Source organism: Molothrus ater, chromosome 4, assembly GCF_012460135.2.
Source record: "Molothrus ater isolate BHLD 08-10-18 breed brown headed cowbird chromosome 4, BPBGC_Mater_1.1, whole genome shotgun sequence".
Taxonomy (NCBI): Eukaryota; Metazoa; Chordata; class Aves; order Passeriformes; family Icteridae; genus Molothrus; species Molothrus ater.
The window spans coordinates 48,219,460-48,224,989 of record NC_050481.2 but is presented as its reverse complement, the minus strand read 5'-3'; the positions used below and the strand labels follow the sequence as shown (position 1 = coordinate 48,224,989).

Sequence of the window (5,530 nt, the reverse complement as noted above, 5' to 3'; positions counted from 1 at the left end):
CTTCAAATTTCCCTTCCAGATTTCCCAGATGGCTGAATCTGGGTCAGACGATTCATGATAAAAGAAAGAAGTATGTGAAAAGGTGACTCCAAAGATTCATGTGTAGGGTGATGACAACTCTTTGTTTAATTTCTTGATCTATTTCTACATTTTTCTAGATACAAATGCTACAAAAATATAAAGCTGCTGTAAACTCATGGTCCTCATGTCCTGGCTTTAACAGGAAATACTTACCTTAATTAATACTCTGGTTTCTCTTCAGATTGTATAAATCTTTTGCCTTTTACTCAAGATTTCCATGGAGATGAACAGGCACAAGTGCCAAGAATTTTTATTTTTTTTTCTCATTAGCAACACAGGTGTAGGGCAGGGCTCTCCTCTGGTGAGCGGCAGGGTGATTAAGAGATGCCTCCAGGGAGTATGGGGACCCAGAGCGGGGCAAACAGGAGTGAGTCAGGAGGGGCAAACAGGGGCATGGCACATCCCAGAGGGTGTGGCACAGCTCTGAGGGCATGGCACATCTCTGAGGGTGTTTCATGTCTCAGAGGGTGTGGCACATCTCAAAGGGCGTGGCCCATCTCTGAGGGTGTGGCACAGCTCTGAGGGCGTGGCACATCTCTAAGGGTGTGGCATGTCTCTGAGGGTGTGGCACAGCTCTGAGGCGTGGCACAGCATTTTGCACAGCAGTTCATGCAGGCAGAGCAAACCGGCAGGGTTGCAGGTATTCACCGGCTAGTGATGTTTTTAGTTGTTTGTTGTGTTTCTGTTGGTTGTTTTTACAGGTTTTTTTTTGTTAGTAATGATTTTTACAGGGTCAAAAACTGTGATTATTAGCAGTGTATGTAACCAAATGGAGCCCTGTGAAAAGGATGTGTCTGTCCAGACCCATTCCTGTGCAGAGTGTTTGAATTTATCAGTGGTACTGGGGGGGGTTGCAGAAGAAGCCTGCCTGTGTTGTGAGCAGGTGAATGATTGCCTTTCACCAGTGGCCAAGCATAGGGAGGAAGTTGAAAGACTAAGGACTTTTGCCTTGAAAGGCTGCATTTCCCCATTCCACAGGGGAAAAGCTGCAAACAGATACAAATGCTGTCAGTACAAGTCTGCTGCTGCAGCAGCTTCTTCTCAGTCTCATCTAAAAATATGGCATGGCCTGCCTGGGTCCTGCACCTCACAGGTATTTCCTGATGGGTAAAAGTATCTGCTAAACCCTTAAGAAAACTAGGATAAAGGGGATGCTCCCTGTCATCTTTGAGTTGAGAAAGGTGGCCTGTGGATGCCAGTCAGGCAGGTCCAGTCAGGCAGGTCCTCCAGTCACAGCCACCTTCTGGAGGGGAGCTTGTGAGAAGAAAACAGCTCCAGGAAAATGGGAAGGGATGGTGTGGGGGCTTCTACGGTGGCAGATGGGAGCAATGGAACTCCAGAGGATCAAGCAACCTATAGCTGGACTATCAATATTCATATTAAAGAGGATGTTAGGAGACTGCTAGGTTCAGAGAAAGGCAGCTCTAGTAATTGTTTCTTGCCATGGGTGGTCAGCCAGAAGTTGAGTATAAAAGATCCCTGGTAGTTGCAAAGTAAGCACTACCAGTGAAAATGCTTTTGAATTTCTCGTTTTCCCAGCAAAATGTCAGGTTTTTTTATGAACTCTCTTCCTGCTGGCATCCTTTGGCCTCACTCCTTACAGTAGCAGCATGTCCTGCTCTACCAGACAGCATCTTTAGGGTATCCCCTTTCTCTTTTCAATCAGTGCTATCTTTTCTGGTTACACTGAGTTTACGACCAGAATCAATAATATAGGTAAGGCATGAATAATTTATATCCACCAAGATCAGTTTTGGTCTCCCACAGGAGCCTATGAGAGTGATCATTTTGTAAACTCATCTCTCAGGTTTGTGTACTCACTCTGCCACTTCACAACAGCCAGAGTCATGAGACAACCTATACTTCTTGAAACGTGTATTGCAGCTGTCTTTGCTTTGTCAATAAAAAATTGATTCTGCAGATGGGTCTTATTGATATTGTAGGAAGTTTAGCCACATCATTTTTCTTCTCACTTTCCTGCTTGAATTCAGTTCTAAAATACCTATGTAATATCTCCTGCTATATGAAAATATATATTTGGCCTGATTCCAGCTACATTTGTTTTGGATTTATAGTTGTTAACTGTCTTCTGTTAAATAAATGCTGATTTACATTACCTTGAGTCCAACTTCACCAGCCATTATCCCAGGCTTCAGAAATATCCTCTAAAATCCCTCTCAGGTATTTCAAAGTTAACCCACAGCAGCAGACAGGTTAGACAGCCTGACTCATGTTAACAACCAATTTTTTCCCCATCTATTTAATAGCTCGTGAAGTTTAAAAGCCAGGTTCCTCAATTACTTTTTGCATTTCAGCCAATTCATTCTGGTAACGTCTCCCTGTAAAAATGAGATAACATGCTGTAAAGATAAAAGTGTACCAATATGCACTTTACTGAATGTCTGCATTATGGGGGTTCTGCATGTCAGAGCTGCTGTGCTAGTAGAAGATGACTTGAAATAAGCCCTTTAATTGATCTTCACATCAAATGCACTGAAAAATGTAAAAAAGGGGCTTAGACTGTCAGTAGTTGGGTTAGCTGACAGTGTATTGTCTCCACTCTAATTTCTTTAATGTGCATGGTGATAACAATGGCTAAAATTCATCTGCTGTCATGTGTCAATATATTTCAACAACCATTAACAACTGGCTGTTAGAATGTTTTCTTGTATTTCTTTCTTGAATATAGAATCACTAAAGAAGTGTCAGGGTATTTTAGCATACTATCTCCTAGGTCATTTGTGGTGCCCATTTTTGCATGAAACATGCTTTTTCACCATCTCTGGCTGTCACAGAAGTTCACAGTGTTTATAGAGAGGAAAAATGTTGGGAAACCGTTCCAGTCTGCTGCAGGCTTTCTGAGAACAGATGTCAGCTACACATAAAAAAACCCCTTGGCTCAACTGAGTTTACCTTATAGACATCCTTGGGCTATTAGAAAAACAACCTTGACTTCTGTTCCCCATCACATAGAATTAGTGTGCTGTTGACTTTATGCTTGATCTAACACCACTGAACTTAGTAGTCTTATAGCAGGGATGAATTCGGCCCTTGGTCTTTAAAGCAATCTTTCCCCTTGTGTGTAACAAAAACACCATATGGTGAGTCCTTGGCTTGGTATCCATAGCTCAGCTTGCTATCACTCCTTTGTGATGCTGTTGCTGGAAAAGGTTAAAGCCTGCAGATCTGGTTCAGTCAATTCAAAATCTGCAGCAACAGAGGGTGAAAGAGGAGTTAACAGAGAGCTTCATCCATACAAGTCCTCCTGCTCATACTGCGGGGGCTTTACAGGCCCTCACACAGGTTGAATTGTTCACTGTTTATGGAATCATGGACTTGAGATGCACATAGAATCAGAACAACAATCCTCTTCCTAAAATGTTCAATTATTCCTGTAGTTCAGTCAGTGAGACATTCCTCCTCCTAACTACTTGGAAAAGCAGCAGTGCCTGGATAAGCTCCCCTTCACAGCATCTCAAAGGAAGACTTTTGCCATAGAATATGTTCACCAGTAGTACAGCAAGGAGTTAGTGAGCCCTGAGAAGCAGCTTTGTCATAGTGCACAATGTATTCACAAACAATCTGAGGAGCTTCACTCAAAAATTCTCCTCCCCATGTTGAAACTGTCAGCCAGGAAACTACAGTTACCTCAATATATCTGCTGAATTTAGTTGTCCAAACTGCTTTTCCCCTATACTGGTAAAAACCTGTGCTTGCATGTTGCAAACTGGGTGAAATTGCAATTTGACCATGCCAGTTTCTTCAAAGCCTCTTCAGTGGTTTCCTCCCTAAAGCCATATTATGGTATCCCTGTGCCATGAACTGCAGAGCTGCCCCTCTGCCTTTTGCCACCTGCCTTGTAGCAGGATTAGCTCCTTTTGGTCTGGGTTTTGCCAACCTTTGACTTGCTGTTTGTCTCAAGCATGTCTCCAGTTTCTCTGCTGAGCTGTGTGTGGAAAATAGCTTGCAGATAAAAAATGTCAGTTTGATGCTTTCAGCTCTCCCCCTGAAGCTGTTCAAACACATTCAAGACTTCTGCTGTTGGATATCAAAATACTAAATTAAGATTTTTTCTTATTTCTAGATGAGTTTGTCCATAAAGAAGAATTCAAACACCCTTGTATATAAAGAATGATATTGCTTTATCCAAAGTTTTAGGAAGTGTTGAGTTTCTTTTGCAAATAAATTAATTAGTCTTTCACTTGAAAATCAATCCTTTAGGGACTTTTCATGCTGTTTCCAATCATGCACTTGTCTCAGCTAAGCTTAGAAACAGAGAGACAGCTCTTCAAACTTCCTGTATCATTAAAATTCACAGAGCATTTATGGAAGAAGAACCATTAAAAGATTTATTTCAATGTTACTGGTGGGTTTTTTTTCTCTTGTTTTTAATAATTGATGGTTCTTTTTCCTGCAGAACAAGTTTGTACACTTGCAATATGGCACAGAGGAAAATTCACAGAGCATAGATGAGCTTGAGAGGTGCTACCTCTTCTGAGTCCCTCCTCATTTGAGGGGGAGAGGCAAACTTTTCTGAAGAGCAATTCTAGAATAAAAGCCATTTTAAGACATATAAATCTTCTCCCAAAGGAGCCTTCTCTGTCAGCTGGTGACAGGCCTGGAGGTTAAAATCTTCAGTACTAAAGTTAGCCTTTGTGGACGCCCTTTCCCATTGCAGGGCTTTTTACTGAACAATCACCTACTTTCTATTTCACAGATTTCTGCCTCATTGGATGCACTGAAGGGAAAAACAGCCTGTGTCAGTACTTATTTATTTTTCCTGCCAGCCTCTCTGTCAACCTGTAGTCTTTTGCTTTATTTACTGCCAACTCTTCAGACCCTACTCCAAGTGCAGAAAACATATCATTTTCCAATCCAACTGTGAGATGAGAGGGTAGGATTGTTCTCCTTTTACTAATCAGGACATAAAGGGCAATGAAATTACAGACATAAAAGAAAACTACAAACACCATGAGACACATGAGCAGGGTTTGAATGTTCAGAGCAGAGCTCCTGTGGCTGGGGCAGCAGCTGATAAACATTACAGAGTCTTCATGCTCTGTATGAACCAGTACCAGTGGAGGATGAGATTCACAACTTAGCAGAGGATTTTCCAGCTTTGATGGCTGCTGTGTCTCTAGCATGTGTGGGTCCATTTCTGCACTTGGAGAGATGCTTTGCCCTCCCCTAGGCCTGCATCTCCCTGTCCCTTTAGCTTGTTCCTATCCAGTCCTCTTCTGAACTTCTTAGAGGCTCTCTCTCTATGATCCTGAATGCCATACTCTCATCTGCAGATCTTTATTCAACTCTTTGCATCCTTTATTCATCTCTTTGCATGTGTTCACTATTTTCAGCCTTGCTGTCCTAGTTTCACGGTGTGTTTCCCTCTCCCAGCACACTTCTCACTCATCTAGGTCTTTTGCCTTGAAAGGCTGCATTTCCCCATTTC

At 42.2% G+C, this 5,530-nt stretch overlaps 1 non-coding gene across 1 annotated transcript; it reads left to right on the top strand.

Moving 5' to 3' along the window:
- Positions 1 to 242: 242 nt before the first annotated feature.
- LOC118686779 (U5 spliceosomal RNA) lies at positions 243 to 356 on the top strand. Its single transcript, XR_004980237.1, has one exon. It is a non-coding gene; the product is annotated as a U5 spliceosomal RNA (small nuclear RNA).
- The last annotated feature ends 5,174 nt before the right edge of the window (positions 357 to 5,530 follow it).